The following is a 16,955-nucleotide window of genomic DNA, read 5'->3' on the forward strand; positions in this document are numbered from 1 at the left end:
CATCACCACCCGTTTCCACTGCTTCACCTCTGTCACCTCTCTCTTTTGTTTCTCTCTCTTTTCCATATCTCGCCTCGCCAACCGTCCTCTTCCCTACCTCAGTCTCAGAACGTGCAATGAGCACACTCAACCCTCTCAACAGTCTCATTTCCTAATCTCCAATCTCCAACTACTAAAGTGGTTTACTTAGAATGAGCGCCACCCGAGGTAGCCGTGAGAAAGCAAGCAAGCTACGTATTGTCAAGGGTGTGTGGGGGGTGGGGAGTGCGTGAGAAGGGGAGAGCAATCAGGTGGCTTGCAAACATAAATTCTTGTTTTTGGCAACTATATCGTGAATAGGGTACTTGGGGAAGGGAGCGCTCTGGCTGATGTTTGCTAGACCCTTGCCACCCGGCCTGCTTGTATTACTTAATGTACTCAGCAATGAGCATAAACCAATCTGAGGCTCATCGACTTATAAACCCTTGTTTCATCTTTAGAGAGATGGATATCTTCGTTACTTCACTCATCGTGTGAATGGCCTCCAAGGTCCAACATTACAACTGCGCAAGTGAAGACTGTTATTGTTAAATCTTTAAAATTGCTCATAACGGAAATCACAAGACTACAGCATATATATATACAATTATTATTGAAATAGATTGCAGTTCAAATTGCTGGTTTACGAGAAGAGATAAGAGCCAACTGTAACGGGTGGGGCCCATACACACCTGGCTGTCAACCTTTCATCGCCAGGCAGCAGCTGCAGTCTCGGTGACCCATGCCAGCCCCTGTACTGGCGCCGGACCCAGGCAGCATCCCTCCGGGCAGGAGCTGAAAATAAAACGATACAAAGAACAAAGAACACTTCCGAACGGTTTGGGAGTAGGGGGAGATAACAGCTCGTCATCGACAGAGTGAGGAAGACAGTAAGCTTCCTGTAGCACCAACTGCCAGCCAGGGAGCTAACTCTTTCGCGACCAGGGGCTGATAACGCATGTCTCCACAAGGTTTGATGGACTCTGTGAGCCTCGCAGACCTGAAGACTGACAATGTCAGGGTCGTTACCTTTTGAGTCTCGGAGAAGATTCAACGTTTCTGTATGATTTGACCTTTGACTCTAGCAATAGGATTAGTGAGCTCCCCTTACTTTTTGATAGAAGGTTAAATTTATGTTGCAACCCTCTTGGAGTTTCAGACAGAGAGCTATGTCGTCAGCAAACAAACGGATGTCTGTTAAATGTGGAAATAATTGGACACCATGCTTGCCGTTTGCCATAATGTTGGAAGCAGTTTCATTTATTAGCAGCGAGAGAAGAAGAGGACTTGTTATCTCCCCTGCTTAAAAGTAGAGAGAGATAGTCACACCCTGGCCACATCAACCCCGGCTCTCACTAAATTTAGTACTTTGCATAGCATCTAGCTACCTCTAATACTACTTTTTCTAAGAAGACCATTCTGGTCGAGATAATAGATCAAAAGCTTTGCGGAAGTCTATCAATAAACATGTAATTATGTATGACCTGTTAGGTGGCGCTGTGCCATAGCTAACACAGTATAAATGTGGTCTACTGTTGATGCCCTTTATAAATCGTGTTTGTGTCGCATATATACATTACTGTCTTCGACACAAATGGTCTGTTTAGGATGAAACTATATAATTATAATACCTATCCAGTGTGTTTCCTGTGAGCCTGCATTTACCTAGCTCTCTCATTTACCTCGCTACCTGTCCATCTGTGTGTCCCTACCTACCTGCTCCTCAGTTGTCTGTTTATGACGCCATTCCACCCCCCTGCTCTTGTTGCTCCACCTCCCGACCCCGTGTTTTCCTTTCTGTTAGTCTGCTCGGCTGCACCTGGCCACAGAGCTGTTTGACCTCCAGCCCCAGGTGAGGGATAAAGGCGGTTTGTTGTGCCTGTAGCATTTGTGTCTCTCATGTTGTTGCCATTAAAACTTTAAACCTCTGGTCTGAGCGTCTCCATGCTTTATTACCGCAGAGCTTCTTGCAAACGATTTAAGCATGAAATCAATCAATCACTCAGTCAATCAATCACTTAATCTATTCCCGTGATGTGCATCGTCGGCCGGATGGGCATGCCATTGCTCCAGGTAAAACAACGATTTCTTTTGATCCTTTGATGAGGGAGTCGGGGTGGGATGAGCCGCACGTTCTCACGCAGCAGCCGGAACCGACTCGCCCTCGGAGCCTGTGGCCAGGTGCTGGCGACTAGCGCCGCCTGGTGTCGACTTCCTCGTGATGCAGATCACAGCATCTGATCACATCGAGGGCTTCAGGGGTTAAAGGCGGAAGGCGATGTCGCTGGCGGCTCAGGGTGTGACTGATAGGTCCGGTGATGAGGGGAAGCTGACTGCACGCCGCTCACCCAGTCAGTCCTCCCACCTGTCATACATACTTGTTAAGATGGATGGGCAAGAGAGAAACATAAATAGCAGACAGGTGTTCATAAACAGGAAAAAACACTAACAGACAGATGTTCATGAACAGACAATCAGCTAATGGGGTAGGTGGGTGGGAGAACGATTTGTACATCTTCGGAGAGCTGGATAGATGAAAAATGAACACTATACAGAAAAGAGTGTTTTCTATTTTACATGTATTCAAATAATAAAAAAATACAAACGTGCCCGATACACGCACACACAGACGCACGGGAGATTAGGGTATGATAAACTTCTTGATCCTTGTTAGTGGTGAGCAAGGGGACTGCATACACTTCTTGTTAGTGGGGAAAAGTGGAATGCACTCCCTTGACAGGTATGTCGACATAAGTATTGCGGGGCCTCTCTCCACTCTTAACCCTTTTCGTTTCATTCTTCCTTCTCTCTTTATCCAGCAAGATCACTACTCGTGTGACGACCATCTTGTACCGAGAAAATATTGTATGTAAAGACATCGCCAGTGTCAAAATAACAGCCACAGTTCTGTTACATACACAAAATATAAAAATTATTGGTTGGTGCTGTGAAATTTTACAGACCTAGAAATAGCACTCCAGCTGTTAAGTTAGCAATATGCCCAAATATTAATCAAGTAAAAAAAAAAAAAACCACAACTAATGAACAACAGATTAGAGCACTAATAACAGTCCCGCCTCTACCTGTGAAGACAGTCGTGGGACTTTTTCTCCTATATCTACCCGGTAGTCTCCATGGTACGGGTACCGCTCCCGCTGCGACGTGAAGCTCTGAGAAGTTTGTTGGAGAACTGTTGACACGACCTCCCCGCTCCTGCCCCTGCCCTGCCCCTGTGGTGCCCCTGCCCGCTGCTATCTCCTGGTGTTTGCTCCTGCGTGCGGTGTTTGGTCTGAACAGAGCCGGGTCGGGGGGCCCGTGTTTAGCATTCCACTTTGGTTCATCGCCGGCGCCCTGTTTGTCTTATGCGCCACTCGCTACAATAACACTTCTTCATGAGGGCGGCGGCCCAGTTTAATAAGACAACAATTTGCAGTGGACCTCCACGGCCCGGCGCTGGGGCTCCCCCACACGATCCGCAAACTCCGGTCCGCAAGCCGCAAACTGCCCTCCGCAGCCCCTCCGCAGCCCCACAGCGGACCCCACCACGGACCCCACAACGGAACGTCAGCACCGACCCCCACAGTGTCGTCTGGTACTCCTACCACCCCCATACCTCCCACCACTACATTCTTTCCCCTTGTTGCTCCTACCTCCCTCCCTTGCCTTGTTTTGAGAAGTTGCAGTTTCGCATCCCATGAGCTCTCGAGCTTTTTTTAAAATTATTTTTAAGACCGCGGAATTGTGGGTGGGCAGTTGGGGGACAGGACTCTGTATTCTCCTCCTTTTTTGATCGTGATCTCTCACACCTGTGTTTATCAGATTGTTAATGGCGACCCTTTGTTTCTTGTGGCATTCCAAAGTAAATTATGGCCGACACTTGTCAGTGGATGAGTTTAGTCCGATGGCTACAGTCCTGCAGGTAGACTACACAAGTCACGTGCTAATGTTCCTAGACTCTTACCTTCTTCCTCTCCTCAACAGGAATTTTTCGTTAATTATATTCATCAGCTAGAATGTCATCCCCTCCTATTAGGTAATAGTACATTAAAACTTTAGACTAACATTTTCCAACTCCTGGCCCATGGGACGTGGACTAGCATTTCTCTCTTGGTGATTGCAAGGATGTTTGTGGGTGTGATGTGCTCCACTTTACTCCCTCTCTACCACTCCCCCACCCCAATCATTTCCCAATTCTCCGATAACATTATTAAATGGAGGCACTCATCAACCAACCAACCATCAGACCGCTGCAAGCTGACGTGAAGCGTCTGGTGCATGCAGGCAACAACGAGACGAAGGTGGCACGACTCACGTGCGATGGAGGAGGGGTCGGGGTGGATTGGGGTGGATGGGAATGATGAGGGTCCACTCGTGATCCATCAGCGTAATGCTTCCAATACATCTTGGGAGTTAAGGGAACCAAGTTCTCTCAGACACTGCTGCAGGCACTCTTGTGTCTGGAGCCCTCGCTCACACTTACACCTCCTCCAGCGCGTGCTCGCATCCCTTGTCTTTCAAGGACACTGCCAGTCATCTTCCGATGGCACAGTTCTTGTGGCTTGTGAGTATGGTTTTTATTTTCTTTTCCCGCATGAGTCTTGTGTAGAGCAGGATGAAGGGTTGGAGGGAGATAGGTAGGACAGGAAGAGGGTACGGACCACGAGAACGAGGTGATGGCCCTCGGGTCCTAATGAGAAGTGACAGTTGCCACTCACCTGGTGTTCACCGCGTGCTCCTTCCCATCATTTATCTTTGGCCAGAGTTTCGGCTACTTTATTACTTATGCTACAACGACAGGGACCTATTGTACCGAGCGAAACTCGCTCTTAATGAGGTTTTTGGAGGGCTTTGGCTTCTCGTGTCTGAAAGCAGGACTCGCTCCTAAAGGGACAGCAACCATCAGCAACTTCCTGTTGCCTTTAACCATCGGAGACACGTAGCAACAGAGTACATACTTCATTGGCAAAGATTAGCATTTGGCTTTACGAGTAAATCTGGATTGTGTTTTACCGGCCGCTAAGATGGAGTACAGTACCCAGGTAAATTCCTTTGCACCCGGAGCCTGAGGCTCGTGGAGTGCTCGAGCACTTGTTTGGTGGCATCACCACACGAGGGCGCTGAGCGAACTCCTCAAGGCCTCGCAGCTTCGCACCATGCTGGGCAGACAGCCCCCGGGACACCTGGAGGTGGGGGAGGGGAGCAAGAGTTAATTAATACGAACCTTCAAAGAAAACGGTGTTGGCATATTTTCGTCTCTCCGCAAACCTGCAGCACGCGCGAGGAGGGGAATAAAAACAACCGTAACTGCTTATTTCCACAATTGGCTAATGGTTGCCAGAACACATGCAGCGACCCTCAACTCTCATCCCCTCCAGCAACTTCCGGGTACCAGCTGTTGTTGCTGTCAAATTTAAGATGCTCGCTTTGAGTAGTTTTTTAAAAAAACTAAAATAATGAAAAAAATGCAATATCACGAGAAGATAAATTTAATAATTTAATGTGCGTGCTGGGAAATGTTTTTGTTGTCGATGAGGATGATGGATAAAGAGAACAAAAGATATACGACTCAAAATAGACTTCAAAAAAAAAAAAAATTAAAGCGAACCTCTGTACATATCTAGTGTCTGTAAGGTAGGATATTGAGATGCGTGGGTGTGAGTTCCAAGGAAGAATAAAGAACAATAGGACTTCACTGCGCGAGCGAAAGAGAGATTGTCAGGGAGGACCACTGAAGTCTTCCCGAATATCTTTATGAAGTCTGCAAACTGAAAGCTTACCTGACCTCTTTAACCAAAACATCAAGTATTAAATATAACGACTATGAAGGTAGCCAAACATGATCACGTGATTTTTATGCACCGAGGTGTAGACGTCCAACCAGATGCTGAAGAAGCTCACTAGTGACTTCCGGCTTGGGTTACATGAAGCACTCTGGGTCTTGAACCTCAGATCACACGAGCCAGCGGATCGCCTTTTATTGCGCAGACTTTCCACAGGTACACGAGTGGCACAGACACCAACTGTGGGCAATAAAGGAGCGAGGGATGGCAGTCCTGGCAGTTAGTACTTGGTCTGTTACGTCCTGTGATGCTGTTCGGACCTGTCGAGGGCGCTTGGTGAACGCTTGTCACGTCACGAGGAGACGGTTGGAACTTTTCGGTGCAAGGAATTTCCTCGGATCAAAGTCATCTATACCCGGGTTATCTCCGCTGCCGTGTCGGTGATTTGAGAGCGAATGCCTTGGACAGCACAGTATCAGCTTGACCCGAGGTCAGCCGGTGGAGTTGTTTCTTCTTATCGCAGACTGGGGCTAACTGGGGTCGCAGGCTTTAAACAGCGTGAAACAGTCCACTTGGTGGACTCCAGCACTAACACGTGACAGCGCCTGCCGAGCCTTATCGGACTCGCTGTCAGCAAGCAGGACTTGAAGAAGACCTCACAGACTGGACACAAGGGCCAACTAGAGTCTTAGAATGTAGACATTGAATCCTGAACAAATAAACAATAAAGACAAACGATGAAGGAGATAAACTATCTACAGAAGCAGGCAACAGACTCGTACTAGCGACAACGTGACGTAGAGGGGTTGGGACGTAGGCAATGTGACGTAGAGGGGTTGAGAGACGTAGAATACAAAGTTTACGAACAAGAGCTACACACAATCAAAGAGCAAGAATGGAAGCAGTGACTCGGAAACAAGACAGAATGAACATGGACGACCTGTTCAACGCAGACTTCGATGAAGGCGATGATTAATATCTCTCTGTCGCCACACAAACCACCAGGAAGTCTGCCAGGGCACGTGACACCCGTTGAGCCACTTGGTCTTTTGACCCGTCTTCATGGTGTCAAGGACTGGATGGAACTTCGGGTACGACCGAAATCAGGTTTCTGTGTCGGGGTACGAGCGTGTGGCTGGAGGTACTCGTGCGACCCTTTTGTGTCGAAATACAGACAATACAGAGGTGAACTGTGAGGACATGTTGAACTCTGACCTGTAAATTGTGGTAAAGTGTGAGGACTTGCTTAGTTCTGATCTGCTGCTCGTAGTGGCAAACTGAATTCTGAGAGAGTGAGAGAGAGACAGAGCAAGAAAAAGGGAAATTTTTCAGTTTATTACCTTCTTTCAGGGTTCCATTTCCCCCCCAAAAAATTTATGAGATTCGTGTAAAGACAGTAAATGCTGATGACATGTATGTAGGTGAGTTTTTACTGTCAGTGACAGCGGTACTTCAAGTTTCTGATGTCCATTGTCTGAAGTCGGACAAGTTACTGTTTGTAGAGTTACATAGCGCGAACAAAATACTTTTTCTGGTTACTTTTTTAAAATCGATACATCTCCGTATCGATGAAGACGATAACACATCGACGTCACACCGAGGCTGTGCACTCAGGCGTGACCCTGTCCCCCTCACATGCCTTTGTCATGCTCATGGTGGACGACCTCCGGGGAGCAGCAAGGAGCACTAGTGGCCAGCCGAGCATTTCCAGCTTTGGTTTCAGTGTTGTGTGTTTGTGTCTCGCGAGCAGTTGTTGTCTTCAAGGCGCCCTCTGGTGAGGACAGGCTGGCAGGCCGCTTGGTTTCAACGGAAAGCTACTAAAGCTTGACTGACCTTTCGTGTCATCGACGACAGACTAGCGGTGTGTAGTCATGTGCATCGTAGCGGAACTAAGCTGCTGCTAGTTCCTGGGCTTCGTTTATTAAAAAACATGCAAAGGTATAATGTACCGTTATTCGTGCAATCTGTTATTGAAACAATCCACATCCGGCAGAGAAAGAAGTCACGAAGAGAGCTAGAGAGAAAAAAAAATTGAGACAGATAGATAGCAGGACAGACTTCATTCATCCCAAAGCTATGAACTCTTCATGAAAAACACGTTGCGTAATTAAAACTTAATAAGCAATTAATTTCTGTCTCTGTTATCTTCTCAGACGAGGCTGTTGCCAAGGGATCTGTCAATCGCGAAGTCACGTGTGTTAAATTTTTAACCATTGTGTTCGCGGCACAGAGAAAAATCGTTCTTTTATCCATCCGCATGCCTATTCATTTTATTTTAATTTTTATCCCTTATTGTCTTCTTGTCCGGCGGAGGAACTCGCCACTGCTGGTGTGTGTGCAATGATTCGTCATGTCATATCTTTTTGTGATAGGAGCAGGAAGCTGCATACTGACACCATGATACCAAAATATCAAGATACATAGAGAGATGGACTGTGTATATATCCAATAAACCAGTGTAGTCACGTGTCTTTGTCTTCTACTCAAATCCTCGCCATTTGTCTAATTTCAACCAAATTTTGCGGGAGAACTACTTTAGTATGAACAAATTCATAAACAGTTTGGTAAGGGTCAGGGTAAGGGTCAATTCCGCAATGATTAAAAAACATCCTTTGCCAGCGAGAAAACAAGCCAAACAAAAACCTTGAACATGACCCTCTGACCTCCCTTGCAGAGAAGAACCCGGACAACGCCAGGTACCCGTGTATATATAAAAGAGAGAGAACTATTTGCAAAAACGATGTTCACCAACAGAACTCGCAGCAGACAACACGTGCTCACTGTTGACAATGTGACACCAGCGGGTGTCTGCGTGGCTCAAGATGATAACATGATGGTACATGATGCCGGTTGCCCAAGGACAGTTGATGATGTCACAGCACTGTTTCACTTCTATGTCTCCTTCCACAAAGCTGAGGCTGAGTACTTTCTGGTTGTCGCAAATATCAGCAACTTGTAGCCAACATCTGCAGTCAGAGGCCTACGTGTGCTCCCACCGACCTCGCCGTCCTTAGCGGCGCCGTGTATCGTCTAACGAGTGCGAGTGAGAGACAGAGAATCGTCTCGTGTAATTTCTGTCGTTTGAACACGAACTTGTATTACTGGATTGCTGGCAGGCGATTTTTTATACCAGCGATTTTTTTTCATCATCATCATCATCATCATCATCATCATAAAAGAACACAACAAGAACATTTCAGAGAAAGGAATCCACAAGGCATGCAAAGTCTGAACAGCATACCCTTTCGCCAATCTCAGTCATGTCTCAAGCAGGCAGTATTTGTAAGTCGCGCTCAAGTGCGCATGCCCGTAGGACCTGTTGATCTAAACCGAGGCATGAGAAGACAAAGCTACCGATTTATTCACATTTTAGATTAAGTCCTAAAACGAGGCATGCTACTACAAAGCTTCCGGTTTAGTCACATTCTTGGTTAAGGCTCGCCAAGACTAACAGCGGAGAACTTGACAAGAAGCTAAGCGTTGGTCTTGGCAGACTTCACCTGTACACGTCACACATGACATTATCTGCGCAATCTGCGGCCTGTCTAATGAGCAGTACAGCAGTACAGCAGCAGTGCAGCACAGCGTTGCAGTGTCGGGAGAGTTCCACATACAGTGTACTCCTCCCCTTGTTTCTGCTCCTGACCTCCTGAGCCTCCTTTGACATTGTGTTCGCATGGCTGGCCAGACTTGCAGGGTGAGATTAACTAGATAAGCTGTTCGTGTGACCTTATGCCAAAGATTCAGTTGGACCGAACAAAGACACGAACACAGAGTCCCCTTGTGGTGAGCAGCAAGTGCCTGCAAGTTGTTAGCGCCCGTCCCTCCGTGCGACAGGTAACAACGAGGTGTCGTGACTGGCAATGGTGTGCCCTATCACAGGTAGGCGCTTTGCAGAACCGTCGGTGACTGGAACGGCCGCACAAAGTGTTTAAAAGACTGAGGAAACGGTACAAAGCGAAATAAAAATTGCCGTTACAGATAGGACCGCCACTAGAGCCAAGAACAGTAACCTATTAGACCTCTTCATTTAGGTGGGACAGACGGCTTTACCCTCCCAGTAACACGACTCCCGAGGTTACCTTCCCCCAGGTTGTCGCAGCCAGAAGCTGTTTATGTCCGGCTCTCAATGGCTGGTTGTTGGAGTTGTTAAGTGAGCGATTTTGTCCCGCAAACTTCCTCGATTGGTCGCCGTCTCCTTCACCTCCCACATTTGTGTCTGTCCTGTGTTTGTCCTGTCCTGTCAGGCATCATTGCGTTGGAAGTTTATTTATTTATTTATTGGAGTTATGAAATTAATCACATCAACACGTTTGCTGACATTTCCATTTTCCCACATTGAGGCATGCTAGGTGGGCAGCCATTTGGATGATTCACATCCTGCAAGCAAACGTTCTTCGATTGGAAGCTGTCACATTGCACATGAAGATGTAAGTGATGAAACCATCTTTAACGTCTCTTTGTTCGCACAATGTATTTGTATCGAATTATACCAGCTATTCAGACTACAAAAAAAAAAGTGGAGCAGGGTACCGCCCAGTTTATGGTCGGGTCATGTGTCGCAAACGGCACCGCTTTGCAGCAACCGCTCTTTTCGTTTCTCATTCGTTCCTTTTTCCATAAGCCAAGCTCCCTCTGGTGGTGACCTGAACGTGACCTAAACATGCATTAGTCATATAGTGGATTTAGTCATAACTGATGGCTTTATAAAAGGACTCAGAGACAAACCACCACCGCCACCATCACGGCACCAACAAGAAGACTTTGACGAGGTTTGACATATTTCGCTGCACCTACGAAGCGTCTCACCAACCGTTTGTCAGCTTTCTCCATTATGGTCACCGCTCTCCAGTCCTGGCGATTCACGCTCTTAATGAAGCGAACTTGTCCTGTAATATTAGCTGTTGTTATGACAATGTGAAATTCGATCCACGACTTTGCTATTCAGCGTCGCAAACATAAAGTTCATGACACTTGTCGCGTCATCATCTATATATATACACATGTATATGTCTTGGGTGGAATGGAGTGCAAAAAAAAAAAAAGAATTCTCTTTATGTCGAGAATCGGTAAAGTGAGACAAAAGGCGAGTGTAACAAAATTTTCGTGAATCAGAAACAAAATCGAGAAAAACGCGAAGTATGGAGTGCATCATCCAGAGATGGGCGTTACTGTCATGAGGATGTGGAGTCAGACTCGCAGCTATAGCCACGTAGGAACACGAACACATTCACCACACATCCCTTCTCTCTCTCTCACACACACAAACACACACACGCATGCATAAACAATCTCTTGTGCGCGGGTGCGGGGCTAGAACTTGGTTTGACGAAGACCTCGCCATGATCTCCTACACAGACCCTTTCGCCGTTTGATTGGCGGCTCTTGCTGCTCGTCGACACGTCTGTGTGTTAATTGTGCTGTCACCGAGCCCGTTGTTGTTGTAGGTAAGTCAGGATCATGTAGCCAAGTGTTGCCATCTACAAGCTTCACACCATGAAACAAGACGAGCTTCGCGGAGTCGTGACGCTCGTGGCCTGACGCTCGCGCACTCTTAGTCACGTGATTTTTTTGAAATACTTTTTTTCCCCCCTCGTCAGTTGGTTCCCGGAGTTTATGCCAGTCCGGCGTGTGCAGATGCCTTTCTGCTTCTTGTCCACCAAGGCGAAAATTATTTCTGGTCATCAGAGCGATTTCTGCTGACGGCCTTTTTGAAACTGAAGGTTTGGGGACACCAGACGGAGTTCCTCGGCAGACGACAGTTGGATACAGTGTAGTACTGTCACACCGATGAACTTTCCTCAGACGTTGACACTTCGTGAAGGCGTCAGTCAGTTAGGCCCACGCAGTCGAGACTTAATTACTTCAGTGATCCCATAAACTCCCTGCTGGATGTCACAGGCACGTGGGCTTTTTTTTCTTGCATCTGTCGGAAGGATTTGCTCGCCGAGGTACAAGAGGAAATGCGTGCTCGTAGCCTTCAGCGCTGTCTTTACATCAATACTGCATTCTGCCGTGTCAAACTAATTCGAGAATTTGTGTACCGCTGACCGAGTTGATTCAATGTTGTGGATTTAAGAAAAAAAAAATCCTTTTGGTTGATAGCCTCGCGTGTTCTCGTGCCGTAGCCGAGACAACTCTCGTAAGTAGTTCAATACTGAAGCAGCGGGGAGCCTGGCGGCTATTGGCACAGCCGCATTATCGTTCGTGGGATGATGTTACGATGACATTGTGGAAACGGAGGTGGTTAAAAAAAATATATATCGATGAGGAATCGTCGCTGTTGTTCTTTAAGGGGGTTGAGCAGAAGATCGAATTTCACGCACGAGACACGAGACACACCTACGACCTTCCGGACCAGAGAGCGATGGTGGGGTGAGGCCAGGCCAGGCGCGAGCTTGCAGTTGTAAGTCGGCTTTTGTTGTGCCGCGGCCTTGCTGCAAACTGCTTACTCGACGTGTGCGGCGGGTGTGGCTGCTTTGTGATGGTGGTGTGCGATATCAGCCGCTGCATATCGTGCCATGTTCTGTGCTGAAGTGTGTCTGCAGATGTGAGGCCAGCACCGGTGGCTGATGGGATATCTGAGACTGCCACTTGCTGTGCTCTTTCCACCCGCGCGCGTTCGGGTCGAGTAAACATTTCTTGTGTCTTCAGGACCCACACCAGTGACTTGATCGGTTTCCGCCGATGAAAGCCACACCGACATGCGAGACAGGTAAGCCTCACGGGTATGTGCAGTAAGGTGGTTCTAGCATCTTCTTTACACTCGGCTGGAATCGTGACCTGATCCTAGAATTCGACACCAACATTTTTTTCCTTTGTGGCAAAGTAATAAGGATTTAAGTGCTTCTCACCTGTAGTTATCGGCTGATTGTGTTGTCACCTTACCTGTAGTCGCCGTGTGCAGGAACCAAGGACAGAGAAACAAACTGCAGAATGGAAGACGTGCACGTGACGGATGAAGACGTGGGCCGTTAGGACCTAACGTCGATGGCGAAGGTGTCCATGTGTCCGTGGTTTGGAGAGAACGATCAGCCATGTCCAGTCTTATAACGGGCGGGTCACAGCTGAGGGACCAGCAGGCCACAGTCGTCGTCTGTTTAATCTTTCGTCTAGCATTCCTGCCCCCACCCCACCCGTCCACCAGATTCCGTGGGTGATGCTGGTGTTCCATTAGGGGACGTCTGTGGAATGTGAGTGCACCTTGCACACGTCTTCTACAAGCACAAACCTCAGTGACTCGTTGTGTCTGCCAGCTCTCTCTCTCTTTCTCCTGCACTCCATCCTCCATATGCGGGCAGGAGAGGGGAGGGGGCAGACGAGAAGTGTTTCCCTTGCGTGGCGCGTGTTTACCCCTCCCCTTTGACCAGCCCTGTTTGTTGTCTGTGTGGATATTTCCTACTGCCCGCCTGCAGCCCAAGTTGGAGCGGGAGGGACACAAGGGGGCGAGACAGTGCAGGGGATTGTGTCCATGAGAAGAACCCAGGGAGGCTGGATACATAACACTGTGACAGGAGGCTCTGTTCTGGGAACGCCGCACATCCGGACTGTACCGCCACATTGCACCATATAACAGTCGGCTTGCGTATCTCGGTGCAAGAGGGGGAGGAGAAGCCGCTGCTGCCGTCTCTCAGGTGAGCTGAGTAGAACATGAAGTGTTTATGGGAAAGCTTTCCCCCCAAATCATTAGAGCAGTAACCTTTCCGCACCTTTAATATTTGTGAGACATAGATGCTTTAATCCAGATGAACCAGGCAATGAATGTAGTCGTTCTTAACATCATTCGATGCAAGTCCATGTTTGTGTGAGTGGTGGTGGTGGGGGGTAGAACAGTTTCAGTTTGTAGTTCACCATTTCAGCAGAAGATAGTGATAACGCACAAAATCTTATGATGCCTCAGGTAAACATTCACTCAATTCCCTCTTTCAATTCCTTTACTGTAGTGTTAACTCTCTTATGACAAGTCTCTAGTTGAGGATTCAGGTACTTCAGTATTGTGTAACTCTTATACAACTCTCGACTTGAGGAAATGGAACAAATCTTTTTTTAAAAAAAAAAACCTCCAAAACACGATAGGAATGCACAGCTTATAGCTTCGCAAATCGCAGAGAAAACATTCTTGAAATTATTCACAGTCCGCTGAAAGCAAACCCCAACCACAGTAGGTCTTAGTTTCAACTCTGTGTTAATATTTTAGTCATTCTTGGGAACACGAAACCGGTTGTGAGGTTGTCAGCTGGCGAATATGGTAACATTGACATCGTTCCCCAGTAACCGCCGCCATCATCACGCGCGGAATGCCAACCGCCATCACTTAATTACTGAGGGCGCTGGTTGTATGTTCGCCTTCATTAACAATCTTCTAGCAAGTTCATGACTAGATACTGTAATATAAGTATTCTATGTGTTACCCAATATTATAGCGTAAATAAACTTGCCAGCGCTGCTTCTGGGAAGGGGAGGTTGCTTCACACAGGGTGTTTGCTGGGCTGACTGGACTAGCACTCATTTGATAACCACCTCCGTGAGTTGTTAGTGTGCCTCTGTGAATAGCGCCCTCGTCACGCAGTGTGGTCGCGACATGCTCATCGACCAGTGGTAATGGCTCCCGCAGAGTGCCATGTAAGCAGAAGATTATGATAGCAAGGCCTTGATGCTGGTGTCCTCATACACTCCTCCATCTAGTCCAGGGGTGGCCAAAGTTTTCTTTTTTTCTCAGTATTTTAAGCTAGGCTGCGGGGCGGTAAATCCCACGTGACTACACAGCAAACCTAGAGACAATGGAATAGACAACAAATGAGTACACAATGGCCTTCATGTACCCAGTTTATTTTGTAAAGTGAAGCTGTTTAAATTCACTCAAAATAAAACTTTAAAACTAACCTTTCTTTTGAAGGCAGCCGCTTGATGCTCTCTAGCGACTCCACCAGACATGTTAACTGTGTTGTTTATCATCTTTGTACATTGTGTTAGAATGTTACGGGCTGTCGATGTCTAACGCTGTTGTACTTGCTAAATAGGATTTCAATCAAATAACCCAGGATGAGAAAGAAATGAAAATAAGTGCACTTCATTTAGGCAGACGGGCGGTACTTTGCCCACCCGTGTTCTAGTCCGTTGCAGTGGGAGGTCTGGTGGGTAGAGAGCCCGGTACTTCCAGATCGACGCGCGAAAGTTGGATCAGAGGAGAAGCTTTCCACAGAGCGAAGAAATAAACAAACGATGAGCATTTTGTATTCTTTGTTAAATCTTGTAGTGGTGGGTGGGAGAACAATACTTGTCACATTTTATTTGGTAGGATCGATAATCTTGTTCCGCCCACTTTCTCTCAATTTCTATTCATTTTATTTGTATATATGAATTGACACGCTAGATTTCTTACCCCTCCACGCACCCACCACACACACACACAAATCCATCCCAATGTTTTATGTCAACTGAAACACAGTCGACGTCACTTTCAGCAGTTTTGAGCCGAGTGGCGGCGGTTGTTCCCACCTTGTAGTCACTTGTTGTAACTGTTGAGCCTTGTGATGGGGTGGCAGTGCAGCACGTGCTGTTGTGTTGTGGTCCTTGACTGCAAATGAACACCGCTTTTTTTTTTTTTTTTTTTTAATCCCGTTGTGCAGTGAGGCTTTATTTTCACAGTCCCTTTTATCAGACTTTCGATGACTGTCGTTCTGTCTGCAGAGGACCTTAACCAAAACATATTCACGGTGTTACATTTCCGATTTGTCACAAAAGTGCCTCCGAAACATTGGTTTCACATAAAAATGTGAAGACAACATTATATTTAACAGTTTGATTTGTTGGAGATATCGTGAAGTGCTTGTAGCAGGAAATACTCAAATATCAAACCTTTGTTATGTTTCCTAAGTTGCCAACTAGATTACAGGAGACTAATTCCTCAGTCGCAATTTGCTTTTCTTTACGCTTGGTTAAAGTCAAGCGAGATGTTAGGGAATGCCGGTCACAGCTGTCACCTGTTGTGTTTCTGGTGGCCACAATTTGCTCGGTTGTGGCTAGAAATGTTCGCCTGTACAAGAAAGTTTGTTTATCAGAAGAACAGTAAACCACTGCGAACTGAGGGAAGTTGAAGATGGTCTAGCGGCGGACCGGAGAACTGCTCAGATAGTGCCAAGTCAGCATGCTTCAGCTGTTTGTCTTGTGTGCCAAGAACAGGAACTGCGTATAGACTTCCATTGAGACATTGTTGGAATTACTTCCCTTGCACCGCGTAAACGCCTTCCGCTGCGGCCGCCGTTTGCTGTATTCATGTTTTCTCCGATATCAGCAACTTTGTTGGGAATATACTGGAGGGACAGCTGAAGTCTAGTATTTGGCTTCGCATAATTATGATCATTTGTCAACAGGGTCACGAATCTTGTGTTTCCAAATGTTTGTCGATAGACCTGTGTGAAAAGTGCGGACTACCTACATTGTTGCGAGGAGTAACAAGGAATAAACACAATATTTAAACACCCTGGTACACACATAGCCGATTCTCCACAAACCTCCCAATAGCCTGGCAACTTGTTTTAGTCATATGGTAATATTGCTTTGAGCACTTCAGAGACCACTCTCACAGTCGCATGACAACGGCCGCCAGTATGAAAGTCTTGGCAAAGTCCGTCCATCTTGCTGAGGCTGTGGCACACAGCAAGGCGAGAGCGAAAGGGAAGGACAAACAGGACATAAAGCACTCGCTTATCACAGCTCTTTATCAGATCGGGAGCATCAGGGAGCCCGGGTACAGTTGATTGAAGACGGGTAACGTGCGACAGATGGAATGCTCAGTTGATTACCTACTAACCGCAAAAGAGACTTGAAGGAAAATTTCATGTGCTAATAGTGGCCTTGTAGCTGTTAACAACTAACAGGCAGGCATGCGAAACAAGTAAACAGAAAGGGAAGGGAACTGCTGTTTTACACTGAGCCATCAATTATGGTTATAATAGGCTTTGACGGTAAGCAAGTGCCATGTGCACAAAAAAAAAAAAAAGCATCGTGCCCGTGACGAGATTTGAATGCAAGACATACGACCCTTAGTATTCAGCGAGTTCTTATGGCAGTTATCTAAAAAAAAAATTTTACTTTTAAAGAAGTGGCCACATAGTTGTTTAATAGTTGTTTAAAGTATGTACCTGACTATAAGTA

At 46.8% G+C, this 16,955-nt stretch overlaps 1 protein-coding gene across 3 annotated transcripts in view; it reads left to right on the plus strand.

Annotated features, from left to right (window-relative positions):
• Nucleotides 1–16,955, plus strand: part of LOC112570375 (delta-like protein 1) — a 69,537-nt gene that overhangs the window by 15,233 nt on the left and 37,349 nt on the right. The window contains exon 1 of one of the 3 annotated variants that reach the window (XM_025248790.1): nt 11,389–13,432. The exons of the other annotated variants lie outside the window; for them this stretch is intronic. The gene's annotated coding sequence lies outside the window, so the exon portion shown is untranslated. Of the gene's footprint in view, nt 1–11,388; nt 13,433–16,955 lie in introns of those variants that run through there. 3 annotated transcript variants of the gene reach the window in all.

The sequence above is a fragment of the Pomacea canaliculata genome, linkage group LG8 (genome assembly GCF_003073045.1).
Source record: "Pomacea canaliculata isolate SZHN2017 linkage group LG8, ASM307304v1, whole genome shotgun sequence".
Lineage (NCBI taxonomy): Eukaryota > Metazoa > Mollusca > Gastropoda > Architaenioglossa > Ampullariidae > Pomacea > Pomacea canaliculata.